Below are 16,958 nucleotides of genomic sequence, written 5' to 3' on the forward strand. Positions count from 1 at the left end.
AAATTTCCATATCAAGAAAAATCGGCAAATGAGCAAGAAAAGAGTGAGCCTTCTTCCTTTTCTCCACAGACACTTACTATACTTCCCCACACAGCTACATTGGGGAAATGAAACCAATAGCAAGAAACTACTTTTGATCGGTTTCATAATCTTATCATAATACTTAGAATTGCAATAAAGTAAAATTATCCTGGAATAAGTTTTATTTCATAATGAGGGAAAAAGTGTTCATCATTTGATTCCAGACAACCTGATAAACCAATTACTATGGCTATTATTTGCACTACATTTAACCATTTTAAAATTATTATATGCCACAAATGGCAAAATTATTTACATACATTATTTTCCTTTTTATCTTCTGAGGAAACTTCCCATTTCATAGGTGAGGAAACTCAAGTTCGGAGAGATTAAATTGCACAAAATGAGATATATAATATCTAGCAAGTGGTGGATCCTGGGGTTGAACTTTTGGATTTTTTGACTTCCCAGTCTGCTCCTAACATCTTTACTACCTCTATAAGGAATAAAAATATTCTGGACTAGAATTTGGTAAGATATGTTCTCTTCCTGTCCTCCAATAATTGAGTTTCTCCATACATTATCTTCTTCTATAAAATCTTTTAAAAGCTCCTGTTTTACTCACTAGCTTGCTGAAAATGATCAAGTAAAATAACATATGCAAAATCACTTTTAAAACTCTAAATATGGTTTTGTTTTTTTTCTGGTCAAGATGATGGAGTGGGTAAATGCTGTGCTCACCTCCTCTACAGACTACATCAATTACAATAAAGTCACAGAACAATCATTATTGAGAATCACCTGAAGTCTAGCTGAACCAAAGCCACACAAGTAGGGAGATACTGAAGAAGCCACCTCAAGATGGGTAGGAGGGACCCAGCTCCTCCCAAGCCCAGGGTTCAAGTGCCAAGAAGAAGAGAGAAATCCCCATAACTTCCAGTTGTGAAAATCAGCAAAGATTGTGGCTAAGTGAGATAGAGGGCATCAGCATTCTCAGGTGTTCTTCTTAAAGGGACTACGCACAGACTTACTCTCTGATGGACTCACTGGCTCTGAGCTCCAGTGCTGGGGCAGCAGCTCAAAAGGTACCAGGGACATACGGGAAGGAACTCAATTGTCTGGCTCCAGGGTGAGGGTTGGAGTTGCAGGTTTATCCCAGACAGAGAAGCTGGTAGAAGCCATTGTTGAGTGCTCCCCCTCCCTGCATGCAGATGCACACACACGTCATATCTGAGTCCCATCCAACTACCTGTCACTTTTTGTCTGCCCTGCCCTAGTGATTCCCTGAGACCATGCCCTACTGAAATTTCAGGCATAAACAAGCCGCTTCCAGTGGCTATTCCTTACAAACGGCCAGCCTTGGCTTATGCTGTGGACTTTCCTAAAACCTCTCATAGGTTCACAAAACCCCAACAAGCAGCATCTGACTTTAACATGTCCTGTACCTCTGGCAAACCAGCCCCAAGCCTGGTATTAGCAACAGCTGGTCTCAGTTTGAGGCTTGTTTTCTTGAAGCACCTACAAGCTGAGTATGCGTGGTGACCATCTGTGGATTGCTTTGTGGCTCCTACTAGGTGGCCTCAGATAGGTCACAAGCTGTGGCTAAACTGGGCCAGCAGTAGGTCCTCATCTAGGAGGCCCCAAGGCTGGCATGACTGGTGATCAGCTTTAAACCAAAGAATAGCATCACCCAGTCACCTCCTTGGATGACATACCCAAAGGGCACACTGGGCAGGCATCCGGGTCCTGTTAAAGTGAACCCTACTCTGTAGCATCAGCCCCTGCACCACAGCACCTCCACTGTAATCACAACCAGTCCCCACACCGATTAGCCTGAGGGTCACTCCCTTCCATTGATATATAAACAGCAATTGAGGCTCACAACAGGAGGGCACACACAACCCACACAAGATATGCACCTGGAGCATCTGTGTAGTGCAGGGGATCCTGCCGACTTCGCCATGTGTCGTGCGGAGCGGCCTGCGGGGTATCCTGCCAACTACGCCAAGTGTCATGCAGGGTGTCCTGCGGGGTCTCTGGTCCCGCTCCCCACATAAGAACGCAGGATATGGCTAGGCCAAAAAGGAACACCCACAGAGCCATAGGTAGGGGAGTCACACCACTATATTCTCGCTGGTGGCTGGGTTAGAGACACAGGAAACAGGAGCCACACAATTCTCAACCCTCACTGCTCCACTTGCAGGCTCAGCCACCATCTACTTGCTAGGCCCCATATTCTGCTAGCCTAGCCACGGCAGTTATATTAGTGCCGAATGGCTCATTGGTTACAGCTGACGGCCAACCAGCCACAGCTGATGGCCATTTGATCACAGTCGATGGCCATTTACTACCTGAGCCAGCACCTTTCTAAGTGAGGCTGAGAACCTGGAAACTGCTTTTTGGGGCTCTGTCCCCACACTCCACCCCTACAGGCTCTCGCCTCACAATCTACGAAACAAGCGTCTTCCGCGAGGGGCCCTGTGCGAGGAGCCTGGAGGTGAATGCTATTTCCTGGACACAGCCAAGCTCTCTGGTCACAGCCAGGGTTTCTCAGGGCACCACCAGTACTTCTGGGCACAGCCAGACTTCCTGGACTTCTTAGGGTACTACTAGTCTCCCCGGGCACACGAGGGCCTCTCAGGGCACTGCCACTCTCTCTGGGCTCAGCCAGACTTCCTGGACACAGCCAGGGCTCTCAGGGCACTGCCACTCTCTCTGAGCCTCTCAGGGTACCGTGCTGGAACAACAGCGGCTCACAGTCAAAGTGCTTACACATTCTTGATGGCAGCCGGTCAAGAGACAAAAGCAAATATCCGCCAGTCCCATTACATGGTGATATGTTCCCAAACAGTCAAGTGGTCCATTAAATTAGGGATGGAAGGCAATTCCCCATAGTCCATAGTCATTCGCCAGGGCTGTCCTGGGGGTGAGGGATGACCTTGACCTCACCCTCAGCTCCCATGGAGGACTCAGCAAGCGTTTCCTCCTGGGACTACAAGTCCTGCATCCGGGCTGCCTCGGCAAGCACTTCCCAGCTCACAGGGCCGCAACGACCTTTGCTTTCTCGGGCCTCTGCTGGTTAGGGAAATGTCCACATCTTCCCACCCCTCCACGGGGTTCCAGCTCTCAGGCAGCTGCTCCTCCTGGTCTTCCTGAGACTGAGTGTTCATACACACAAACTGCTCCACTACCCTTCGGAGGGCTTTGGCCGGCACCATACCCTGCTCGCTGCGCCATTTGTCGTGCAGGGGATCCTGCCGACTACGCCAAGTGTCATGCAGGGTGTCCTGCGGGGTCTCTGGTCCTGCTCCCCACATAAGAACGCAGGATAGATAGGCCAAAAAGGAACACCCATGGAGCCATAGGTAAGGGAGTCATACCACTATATTCTCGCTGGTGGCTGGGTTAGAGACACAGGAAACAGGAGCCACACAATTCTCAACCCTCACTGCTCCACTTGCAGGCTCAGCCACCATTTTCTTGCTAGGCCCCACCATTTTCTGCTAGCCTAGCCACGGCAGTTATATTAGTGGCCAATGGCTCACTGGTTACAGCTGACGGCCAACTAGCCACAGCTGATGGCCATTTGATCACAGTCGATGGCCGTTTACTACCTGAGCCAGCACCTTTCTAAGTGAGGCTGAGAACCTGGAAACTGCTTTTTGGGGCTCTGTCCCCACAACCTGGCTCTGGTATCCAGGGAGATTGTACCACTAGGTCCCACAGGGCACTGTCACGCAGGGTCTCAGCTCCTGCTCCCTGCACAAGAATGCAGGATATGGTGAGGCCAAAAAGGAACACCAACGGAGCCATGGATATGGGGTTCATACCACTATATTCTTGCTGGCAGCTGGGTTGGAGACACAGGAAGCAGGAGCCACAATCTAACGTCTGCATCTCTGCCAACCAAGCAACTTGCTAGCTAACTGCAATCCATGCTTGCTAGTTCAGCCACAGCAGTTATATCAGTGGCCAATGGCTAAATGGTTACAGCTGATGGCCAACTAGTTACAGATGATGACCATCTACTACCCGAGCCAGCACCTTGCCACATGAGGCTGAGAGTCTGGAAACTGCTCTCTGGGACTCTGTTCCCACAGGCACCTACTACATAAGGCCACTCTCTTAAGACCAGGAGACATAGCCACCCTACCTAATACATAGAAACAAACACAGGGAGGCAGCCAAAATGGGGAGACAAAAAAATCATGTTCCAAATAAAAGAACAGAACAAAGCTCCAGTAAAGAACTAAACAAAATGGAGACAAGTAATCTGCCAGATGCAGTCCCAAACACTAGTTATAATGATGCTCAATAATCTCGGGGAGAACTTCAATAAAGAAATGGTAAATATAGAAATGGAGATAGAAAACATAAAAAAGAACCAGTCAGAAATAAAGAATACAATAATGGAAATGAAGACTACATTACAGGGAATCAACAGTAGAGTAGATGAAGCCCATGATTGAATCAGCAATTTAGAGGATAAGGGAGTAGAAAACACTGAATCAGAACAGCAAAAAGAAAAAAGAATCCAAAAAATGAGGAAAGTTTAAGGGGTCTCTGGGATAACATCAAGTGTACCAACATTTGCATCATAGGAGTTCCAGAAGGAGAAGAGAGAGAGCAAGGAATTGAAAACCTATTTGAAGGAATGACAGAAAACCCTAACCTGGCAAAGGAAATAGATATGCAAGCCCAGGAAGTGCAGAGAGTCCCAAAGGAGATGAACCCAGAGAGGCTGACACCAAGACACATTATAATTAAAATGCCAAAGGTTAAAGACAAAGAGAGTGTCTTAAAAGCAACAAGAGAAAATCAGTCAGTTACCTATAAGAGAACTTCCATAAGACTATCAGCTGATTTCTCAACAGAAACTTTGCAGGCCAGAAAGGATTGGAAGGCAATATTCAAAGTGATGAAAAGCAAGGTCTTACAAGATTACTCTGCACAACAAAGCTATCATTTAGTATCAAAGGACAGATGAAGAGCTTTTCAGACAAGGAAAAGCTAAAGGAGATTATTACTACCAAACCAGTATTACAAGGAATCTTTGAGGGACTTTTTTAAGGTGGAAAAAAGATAAAAAATATGAATGATAAAATGGCAATAACTACATACCTATCAACAATAACTCTAAATGTAAATGGATTAAATGTTGCAATCAAAAGATAAAGAGGCTGAATAGATAAGATAACATGACACATATGCTGCCTACAAGAGACTCACTTCAGATCAAAAGGCACACACAGACTGAAAGTAATGGGATGGGGAAAAACATTTCATAAAAATGGAAACAACAACAAAAGCTGAGCTAGCAATAGTCATGCCAGACAAAATAGACTTTAAAACAAAGGCTATAACAAGAAACAAAGAAGAACCCAGTAATTCCACTTCTGGGTATTTTTCCAAAGAAACCCTAAATGCTACCTCAGGGGGATGAGTCCATGTGTTCATTGCACCATTGTTTACAATGGCCAAGATACGTAGGCAACCTAGGTGTCCGTCGATGGAAGAATGGTACATATATACAATAGAATATTGCTCAGTCATGGAAAGAGTGAGTTCTTGTCATCTGTGGTGGCAGGGATGGACCTGGAGGGTGTTGTGCTTAAGTCAGACAGAGAATGACAAATGCAATATGATTTTGCTTACATGTACAACCTAAAACACAAAATAAACAAACAAACAAAACAGAAACAAACACATAGATACAGAAAACAAATTGATGGCTGCCAGATGGAAAGAAGTTTGGGGGGGAGTGGGTGACAAAGGGGAAGGGATTAAGAAGTACAAATTGGTTATCACACAGTAGTAATGGGGATGTAGGCTATAGCATAAACAACATAGTCAATAATATTGTAATAACTATGTGTGGTGTCAGATGGGTACTAGATTTATCAAGATGATAGATGGGAGGGGATTTTGGGGGATGAGTGAAAAAAGTGAAGGGATTAAGAAGTATAAATTAGTAGTTACAAAATAGTCATGGGGATGCAAGGTAAAGTATAGAGAATATATTCAATAATATGGTAATAACTATGCATAGTGACAGGTTGGTAATAGACTAACCAGGGGGATCACTTCTCAAATTATATGAATGTCTAACCACTAGGCTGTACACCTGAAATTAATATAAAATAATATTGAATATGATAATAAATAAAGTGTAAAACAAACCCTCTAAATAGAATATAGATATTCTTACTAATATTAATTAACTTGAATCCAACCATCAACTTGAAGACATAAAGTAATTCTGAAATAGGCAAAATGAAGGAGTAAGAAAATAGGAGTATGAAAGCAAGTAAGACTTCTTTGCCACAGTCTAGACAAGACTTAATGGATGGCCAAGTAAGAAACTATGACTATAAATAAAAATAGAGAGAAGGGACTGGATTCCCCCTCGAACATGGCAGTTGATTGGATGTATGAAATAAGTGAGTCCATAAAGATTCTAAGATTATTTGTTTAGATACTTGAAGAATAGAGGTATCTGAAATTATAAGAAGAATGAGACAGATTCTGTAGGGATATTATGGGTTTACCTTGAGATATATTCAGTTTGAGCTGCGCTGGAACTTCATGAAAGAGGTATGAAATGACAATTAGAAATGAGGAACGATATTGGGAGAGAAGCCAAGGCCAAAGATAGAAATTTAAGGATCGTATTTAAGGGATTAAATTTAAATCATAAGAATGCAAAAGAATGTCAAAAGAGTCTGGTGAAAAGAGAAGATGGTCTAAAGCTGTGCCATTCACGAGAAATATAATATGAGTCATCCATGTAACTTAAAATTTTCTGGTAGCCACATAGATGGGTAAATGAAATAGGTAAAATTAATTTTAATAATATATTTTACTTAACCTAATATGTCAAAAATTATAATTTTAGCATATGATCAGTGTAAAAATATTGACATATTTTACATTCTCTTTATTTGTACTGTCTTCAAAAGCTGGTGTTTATTTTACAATGCAATTTAGACTAGCCACACTTCTAGTGCCAAATAGCCATTTGTGGCGAGTTGCCACATCATAATGGACAGCATGGTCAAAGAAGGAATTTTGGGGATTTAAGAGCTGAGGAGATACATAAGGTCCAGAGGAGACAGAAAAAGAGAAATAGAAAAGGTACCTACAGTATGAAAGAAAGTAAGGCAAAAATCCCTCACATATTTTATAACACTTCTGCACGAGGCAATATATGTAGTGGACAAGCAACAGGTTTTCCTCAAATGGTATTGTTTTAGACATCAAACAAAGCAGGATCCTTTTAGACACTTTCAGACTCCAAAGGCCTTATGAATGAAGTCCAGCATTGCTTAAGTGGTGACACTTAACAGACATAGAAATTGTAGGATAGCATCAGGAAAAAAATATGGTTTTTGCATTATCTAGATATCCCTACAAATCATGACACATCCTACCAAGTAGCGTGTAAATTTGAACACTTAATCACTTAATCTTAACTTCCTTATCTTTAGAATGGGATACTGACTCCCTTACATGATTTTTGTGGATATCAAAGGCTATTAGGTATGCAAAACATCTGATTCATCATATGCATTATACATCATAGCATCATCATAGCTATGATGATTATTATTACCAATCCCATTGTAATAACATATTGATGAATGTGTCATGATACCATAAGTATCTTGACAATAAGGGCTTACTGTCTATTTTCTATAACACCATAGTACCTACCACAGTGTTGGAGACACCACCAGGGTAATCAGAACTTCTAAATTCCACTTCCTTTAAAAGAGCTAAGTGAAAATGCTAAGTGAAATAAGTCAGATGGAGAAAGACAAATACCATATGATCTCATTTATATGTGGAAAATAAGAACAGACTAAATGAGCAAACTAAACAGAAATAGTCTCAGAGACATAGAGAAAAAACTGAGGGTTGCTAGATGGGAGCGGTGGTGGGGATGAGGGAGAAGGCGATGCGTTTAGAAAGCACAAATCGGTAGTCACAGTATTGACATGGGGATAGGAAAGGCAGTTTGGGGAATATAATTAATAATGTCATAAAGGTTTGCTAGGGTGTCACGTGGGCACTTGTCTTATTAGGGAGACCACTTCATGGAAGGTGTAGATGCCTGACCACTGTGCTGTACACCTGAAGCTGAAGCTGAATAATATTGAATGTCAACTATAATTTTATATATATATAGTCATGGGATATGGAGTACAGCATAGGGAATAGAGTCACTGGAGTTGTAACAGCTATATACAATGTCAGAGGGGTAGTAGATTGGGGAAGGAGGGTTATCACTTTGTGAGGGGTGTAAATGTCTAACTAATACATTGTTTTGTCCACTGGAAGCTAACAAAGAAAATGGAAAAAAAAATAGAACCATCAACATGTGAACAGGTGATATTATAGAGAGCCTTGGGTGACTTGACTTCCCAGAGTGTTTATCACAAAGATGAGTATGGGCTCTACTACTCAGCTCCTAGACCTTAAAATTTTAATATGAAACTAACTAAAGCAGAAAGATGGACTAACCGAAACAAAAATTTCCCCTGACTCAGCATCAAGTTTCCTGAGCATTCTACCTTCCATAGCTCTGCTACAAAAAGCATCTCGTTTTGACTGTAAGCTTGACATTACATCAGTAAAGACTAGAACAAAAAGTTCTCTAAGTTTTTAGGAAATGAATCTAAAGTAAACATACAATTATTCAATTTTAATACCATGGTTTTAGCAAAAGAGCTTAAAATTTAAATAGTTAGAGGTAGTTGGTGTTTTCTACCAGTTTATGACAATATGTTTTCAGATGGTGAGTTACTTGTTCTGTGTTTCAGAAAGGTACCATAGTACATAATGGATCCAGGATTCTTATCAAATTTTCATCACTGCCAGGTTACTCAAAATGTACCCACAGAATTTCATTTGTTTTAAATATGTTTCCAGCTCCTCTTCAGCTAAATTTTTCCTATTTTTCAGACCCAAGAGAAGTCACAAATCTCCATAAGGCCTTCTCTGATTGTATAGCCAACGGTCAACTTTGTATTGTTTATTCTTTCACCATTCAAATATTCACTGAGTGTTTATTGTATGCCTAGCTTTGTTCTAGGCTATGGGTATTGAGTTGTAAAAAGACAGATAAGGTCAATACTCTCATGGATCATTCAGTCCAATGTAAAGATAGCCACTAAGCAATTTAACAACAGAAATAACAGTAACAACTAAGTACGTATGTATAGATAGATAGATAGATAGATAGATAGATAGATAGATAGATAGACAGACAGATATAAAATGTCCCACATCTGAAAGGCTAATTAGGAAAGCAAAAGCAAAGTAATGAGACAGAGATGGCATGTGATTGAATTTGGGATATTTTGATATATATTTACCCCTTACTAAATGTCTAATTCATTCCTTTTTAGAGGAATCTGTTAAATAAAAGCTCAAGATATGCAAACAATATAAATATAAAATAATTGAATAGATAAAAATGGGTTCATGTAAATAATATCAACTTGAAAAAAATGTACATATGATATAAACGTTTTTCATTTATTAAATTTCTTATTTTTCTGAATCTTTCTCTTCATCAAAATTTTCAACAATTGTGAGACTTAGAGTTTTCTTATACTCAGAATGTACTTAATAAATCACGGCTCAGAAAAACACATTTAAGGCCAAAAATAATGCTACTGGAGGATTCTGGAAATCACTACCTCCTCAACCTTCTTGAGTTCATTCAAAGTGTGCAAAGCAACATTGCTTCATATAGTTTCTATGATTTTTCTCTAACTTGACACTAGAAAATGAATTAGTAAATGTGGTTTTTATCTAAAATTGTTATGTCATCAAAAAGTCACATATTGTAGTATATTCATTTAGCAAATTTGCGGGGGAGTCATTATGCCAACAAAAAAAAATAAGAAAAAATAAAAAGAGCTATTTGTCTGGAAAAAATATATATATAACTTCAAGAGCCATTATTCAGAAAAGTAAACAGGATAATGGGGCGTAGGCTCTGCTTATTGCTGATGAATTAGATGTGGTTTGGGGTAGGGAGTGTGAAGAAAAGAGTAACTTGAGGGTAATTTTCAGTTTGTTGTCCTGAAAAAAATAGATGAATGTGGTGCCATTAACTGAGAAGGATGAAAATAGGGAAGAAGCAGGTAGGGTTGGGGGCATGCGAGGAATTATTAACAGCTTTGTTTTGAACATATTCATTTTGATATCTCTATGAGACATCCCAATGGAGATGATAAATAGGCAATTGCATTTATAGTTTTAGTGCTAAAAGGTTTTCTCTGAAAAAGTTTGTTCTTGAGATCTAATTAGAACACAGTATTTAAACTCATGGTGCTAAATAAGATCACCTAGGAATAAACTTAGGAGGTAAAAGCTGAGACTGAAAAGGTAGACACCTGAAGATTCAGTACAAGACATTCCAATATTTAGAGGGTTGGATGATGAGAAAGAGTTAGCGAACGAGACAGAAAAGGAGTATCCATTAAATCTGGAGGAAAACTGGAAGAATGACACAGAAGTCAAATAAAGAGAGAGGTTCAAAGGAAAGGAGTGTTCAATTGCCTCAAATGCAGCTCAGATAATGGATAATATAAAGAGACATAAATGGTCATTGGATTTGGCAAAATGAAACCACTGGGTTTCTGATATAGCATGTTCTGTACTATTTCTGTGGTGTTGCATGTGTACGTATAAATTTATATTGGAATTCTTGTCTGTGTGAAACTGAAAAGTTTTCACTGGCTAAATGGCATTCATTCTTTGTGTCCCCAATAATTCCTAACATAACACAGTGTACTTAGTTGGAGCTCAAAATTATTTATGGAATTGAATTGAATCCGGTGGATGCCACTCAAAAGTGAATAATCAATTTTTAAACCCACAATTGTATTGTGTGTTATTGATAAGGTCAATTTTTAAAATAAGATATTTTGCCTATTCTTTGGCATCTCATAAATATTCTCTCATAAATAAACCTTTTAGCACTTTCCTACCTTGTCAGAGGAGATAAAAACTATGAAGCATGTATCCACTCAACTTCCTCTCTCACTTCATCTTATCTATACTTATTAAAGCACTCTTCCTTCTGTTTAAGGTTAATTTATCTACTTGAGCTAGTGATTACACCCATCTGTCTGAGTATCCTCTGAGATCTTGTTGTGCTTCTGACTATTTTTTTTTCTCTTTTATTCCTTTTTTCCTGCCCTTCCCTTTAACATTCATGTTTCACCCTTTTTTTTAGCTACTGCCTATTTCATGCTTTATAATAAATATATTTTGCATATGCTAGCCCCAATTCCTTACTTCCTTTAATATCTCATTCCAAAGCATGAAATTAACTAATGCTTTTGATTCTTTTTTATACAGTTGAGAAAGGATACAGTCTCTTATCAAGAAAGACAAATAGACCTTTAATCTTTTAAAAACAAGCTCAACCCCAATAATTTCTCAGAATTCATTCCACAGATATATTTTCCAAAGCACACAATTACATTAAAACCTTCACTCTATTAGCAAAAAGTTAAAAATACCCTTGACACTTTTAATAAGAGACTGATGAAATTAAATATGATACATCCACATAGTGGGATACTGTACAGCTATACAAAATATGAGAATTAGACAGTTTCTTATTTTTATTATGGAAATATTTCCAAGGTATTACTAAATGGAAAAAAAAGCAAAGTAGGCATTTATAGTGTGTTACCCTTAATATATTAAGGAGGATATATATATATATATATATATATATATATATACACATACATATATATATATATGTATATATATATATATATATATATACACACACACACATATGTGCATATAGAAAGTGTAAAAGGTTTAAAAAATAACTATAAAAATGATTGTTCGATTAAGGTGGGGATGAATGGGGTATAAAATAGGAGTATGGGAAAGATTTTATCTAAAACTTTTATATTTAGGTTTGATTTTTATTTTGAACCATCTCACTGTATCACCAAGCCTCAAACGAAAAACAAACAAAATATACATATGAAAACAACTCCCACAAAAATGAAAAAAGAAACAAAGATGATTGTAATCACAGCCTATATAAGAACCTCAAGACACCTGGAGAGGTGAGATAGTACCTGGTCTTACAGGAATACCTCCCTTCACTGTCTGCAACTGTTTCTGTAAACCACCCTGAAGCATATGCCACTAACAGTGAGGTATACGGGAGAAGCAAATAAATCCTGATGCTAGATAGCCCAGTGAGATGCGAAATATGGACATCCCATTAGATATTTCCTCTGCTCAACAAGCCTGTTTTTACTTATCATTCCTAGTGATAATCTGTGCAGCGGTTCCACTCTATTAGGATCTCAAACTATCTTTCTGGCCTTACCTCTTAGCACTATACTTGTAGCTGACAAAACTTGACCACTCAACCTTCCTTGGAAATATTCTGACACAGCTCCATGTTTTTGTGTCTTGACACATTCCCTTCCTGTCCCTTGGAATTTTTCTAATGACCCCAGTCATAGCTTTCTTTGAAAACTACCACAAATGTTTTATCTAAAATGGTCCTGATTTTTTTGCTAGGATATGATAAAATAATACAGCCTATCCTACAAAATTATCTACAGCAAAATTATCTACTTTATTGCCTGACACATAATAAGAATACAAAAATGTTAGATGACTTTCTGAACCCTAATAGGAGATTCTCCTTGTATCTTTTTTTATGATATGTGAGAAATTTTATTTGCATCATAATTATTAATATAATAATCATACTAGATTATAAGCTTGTAGAAGGCAAGTATTGTGAGGAAAGGGTTCAGACATGGAATAGCTGGTGAAAAATATTTTTTTATTCAGTTTAATTGGAACATTTGTTTCCTTCAAGTCTACCCTTCAACTGACACTGTATTGCTTTCTGGTTATAGAGTTTGGACAATTTGAGTAAGCAATGCTTTTAAATGTGACTATACGGGTCTGTGTAGGAGAGTTCTGTGGCTTTTCCCTATAAGCAATGAAGTCACTTTTCTTTTAGGGAAAGCATTTTAGTTTCTGGTGTGTGCCGACCACTCTTTTCAGCTAAGAGTTCATGTATTGCACGTGCAGGCAGCTCCTCAATGGGAGAGTTAGCTTGTGACCTAGGCCTGGTCACACAGGGCGTCAGTACCTCAGAGTCAATGATCAGCTCAGCTATGGTCACGTGACCCAATTTTGTCCAATTACATCTCAACCTGAGACCTTTGCTGGGCTGATAGAGAAAAGGCGTTCTTTTGCAACAGAGTTTCTGAAAGGGTCAGATGTAAATCTAAAGCTTTTTTGTCAAGTCATTGTGAGAAACTGCTTATAGCACAGGGGAGAAAAAAGAGCTAAATAGTAAAGAAAACATGACCTAACCCTGATAACTATGCGTGATTTCCTGGATCTAGCCATGCCTGACTTTGCTGTCATTGGATGTTTTTAGTTATACCAATAATTACCTATGTCTATTGCTTAGACTAATTTTAGCTCATTTTTATCATTTCAAACAAAAGACTTTGTCTACTATCAACTGAAATTTAGAATATTTATAAGTACATTTTAAAGTCTAGCTATATAACATTTATTTTACAGTGTAAAAAATATGCTTCTGGTACCCAAAAATTTAAATTTAAGATAATAAATGATTTTTAAAATACATATATAGAGCAACTGATTATGTTCAATATTTTCTAATTGTTTATGTTAAATATTATATTAAAATTATCTGAAGATTTAGTGCAATTAATTTTCATCTACCACAAGAAAGGTGTATGTTTCTTCAGGAATATCTTAGAACAATGGACACATCTCGTTGATCAACCCCTCATATGAGACACTCTTGGAAATTATGTATTTACATATCAAAGCAGAACCAAAGGGTAACAAAACACTTTTTCCGCCCCAAAATATTTCCCCCTAAATATTTGCCATGGCATCAGTCTGCTCAATTGTGACTGAAGTCCTCAACAGTTAGCTGTTCCTTTGGATCCTGTGTGCCGAGACACCTTACTAAAATTCTACTTGGAAGAGGAGGGGATGCCTGGTTAAGAAGTTAAAAGATATAAAGCTCTGTGGCCTTTTGTGAGCATGGATTATTTTTAACAGATGCTGGAAGAGCTGATAAATAGGATAAGTTTAAAGTACAAGGAGAATGGAGTGGAAGGAGCAAAGTGGGTATCAAAGCTGGGAAGCTCTAAATTAAGGACAGAGTAGGCCAATCCAGAACAGAACATTAAAAGAGAGGAGGAATATCAATGAAAAAAAAAAAGTCTCCTTTCTGAATATTGCTGAATGCTGGCCCCAAGTTGAAAAGCATGATGCTCTTTTAATAAAACCAGCTTTCAAATGACTCTCAAAATGAGATCCTCAGCATTGTTTTTATTTTACCAAAATGTTTCATTTACATAAAATGTATAAAGGTATAGTAACCTATACCTTATTTGTAACTTATTTGTAATTACTTCTTTAAGATTTGGTCTGTGCATTCAAAAGATACTATGTTACTTATTTTTACAAACAATTCTGAGAGTATCTTAGTTTACAGGTCTATTAGCTCTACTTGTTGCTTTAAATTCATACTAAGCTATGTTTAATTAATTCTTAATATTACATATACATCATAAAATATTTCTATTTTAATTTAACATTTTATGTAAGAAACAATCATTTAAAAAAGGGTTTGGCTTTTCAAAATATTAAATGGTTTAAAACTATACTGGACCTTCTTTCAGTGCCAAATGCTTATGTGGATGTTCATTCTTTCTAATAGGTAAGTACTACATATGTTTATTCATGTGATGTTCTTTTATAATAAAATGAAATAAAGTAGTAACATATCAACGAAAACTATCTGAATTATACAGCTTCTATAGATGCAGAGGTTCAGAACCACAATATTGAAGACTGATTTAAATAATGTTATCCATTGTGAGGAAACGCAACAAATTAAAAAGCTAATCAGTATATCAAAGCAAATATATATTACCAGGGTCTTTTTACATTCTAACAATAAAAAATGTGTTGAACACCAAGTCCTAATCTCTATTTTTTTGTGATCATTTTAAGTCAAGTAGCTAGCTTCAGTATTGACAATTGAAAAGGTCTTAAAATGGAGTGTATTAGTATGCCTAATAATTTGCTGCTAAATTGACCACATCAAAACACATTTATATGTGTCTTTCAATAGAAGAAAATAAAAGAAAATTGTTGCCACTTATCAACCCTGTAACCATTGTTTAATAACACACAAAAAAATAGATGTCGTGGGGGCCATCACTTCCCCCATCCGACAGCACAATAAAAATAATATTAAGGAAGAGTGGATCATATCTGGAGCTTTTATTAAAATTCTTTCAAAAATCTACAGTCGGATTTATTTTAGGTATTTGTCTCCGAGATTAGCAATACTTTTATATTTTCTGTACATATGTTACAGCACACAAAGATATCCTATAAAAGAAGGAGTCAATATAAAAGAAAGGTTCTTGTCAGTTTATGATTAACAAAACCCTTTCATTTCTAAGTTTATTATTTTGGAAAATCTCAAAGAAAGAAAATTGCATAACTACATAAAGAACAAAAGTGTATCTCTAATTTGCCTCTTTTCCCAGAAGTAACCTTGGGTGAAGTCTGCTGTGACTTCTCTTTTAAACTAGAGTCTTGTTTATGAAATAAAAATTTGCCCTCGTTTCACTCTATATCTTAAATAAAATTTAGGAAAAATATATTCAAATGTCATGATAAAGAGCTCTGTTTTGCATTTTTAAATTTTCCTGCTTTTTAATAGCTATTTAATAAACTACACCTTTTTAAGGGTTTCTAATGCTGTTTAATAAATACTTTACAATGGGTATCTTTCCCATTGCAATTCAGATGTTATATCTTATTGTTACAAATTGCCTTTTTTCTTTCATTCTCTGGATCTTGACTAGTACATATTCTTACAAAACAATAAGTTACAGATGCAAAGTTCCACATTTCCTCTAGCACTTTATTTTTAAAAGCACTTTCAAACTAACACTATGCATTACTGTCTTTACTATTTTTGTATAAAATTTTATCAAATGATCCTAGTATAATATCTCAGTAAAGGACTTCAGAATTTCACAGCTACAAATATGAAAAAAATATTCTTTCTTACACCAAAGGAAACAAAGTGATGTCAATCACAGGTAAAAACATCACATTTTTATAGAAATGTTTATATGTTCACACCAAAGCGTAGGTTACTCTGTCAAACGTTTTCAAGTTTAAATTTCATGTTCAATATAAAGTTAAAACTCACTTACCTTTTCTCAGTGATGACTTGTTATTGAAACGCCATCAACTTCTAACTGTTAATGACTCTTTCAACAAAAACGGAAAACAGTACAGTCACATGTCGTAAGAGTGGGCCTATGTTGGATGCTGCTTAATTTCAGTACTGAAGGAAAAAAAAAAGGAGGGGGTGGGGGTGAGTGCAAAAACTTTTAAATAAAACCACTTCCTGCGTAGATACGGTTAACCACACACATCACAGCATTACTCGATTTGAAGAAATTGCCTTGTATAGTCAACAATATTGTTATTTTTTTAGTGTGATTTTCAATTTTCAAACACTATACATTTATATAGGTTTCATCAATTCTGACTAAATGGGGAAAATGTGTGGTAAACATTTAGCAGGGGGAGGAGCAGGCTGCTGAGAACTGAGGAAACTTCCTCTTTCTCCGCCTTCTAGCAAGGGCTAAAAACCTAAGTCTCTGCTCTCCTCAGTGGACTTGAATCTGTTCACATACCATCAGGAGGCTGTGCCCACTGACTCGGGAAGCCAAGAAGCCACCTCCAATTCACAGACATGGTGCTTCTGTCTCATTCATGGAATGACCCACAAAGAGGTGCTCCAGTTAATAAGTGTATGGGGTCTCAGGCAGGTTGCGTGAGGA

The 16,958-nt window shown here is 37.6% G+C and overlaps 1 protein-coding gene across 1 annotated transcript in view; it reads right to left on the minus strand.

The window, feature by feature from the left end:
- The window catches only part of ARHGAP15 (Rho GTPase activating protein 15), a 620,743-nt gene extending 604,289 nt beyond the window's left edge, over nucleotides 1-16,454 (minus strand). Inside the window, 1 exon segment of the mRNA XM_033112294.1 lies at nucleotides 16,323-16,454. The gene's annotated coding sequence lies outside the window, so the exon portion shown is untranslated.
- Between the last annotated feature and the right edge of the window lie 504 nt (nucleotides 16,455-16,958).

Source organism: Rhinolophus ferrumequinum, chromosome 8 (genome assembly GCF_004115265.2).
Source record: "Rhinolophus ferrumequinum isolate MPI-CBG mRhiFer1 chromosome 8, mRhiFer1_v1.p, whole genome shotgun sequence".
NCBI lineage: Eukaryota > Metazoa > Chordata > Mammalia > Chiroptera > Rhinolophidae > Rhinolophus > Rhinolophus ferrumequinum.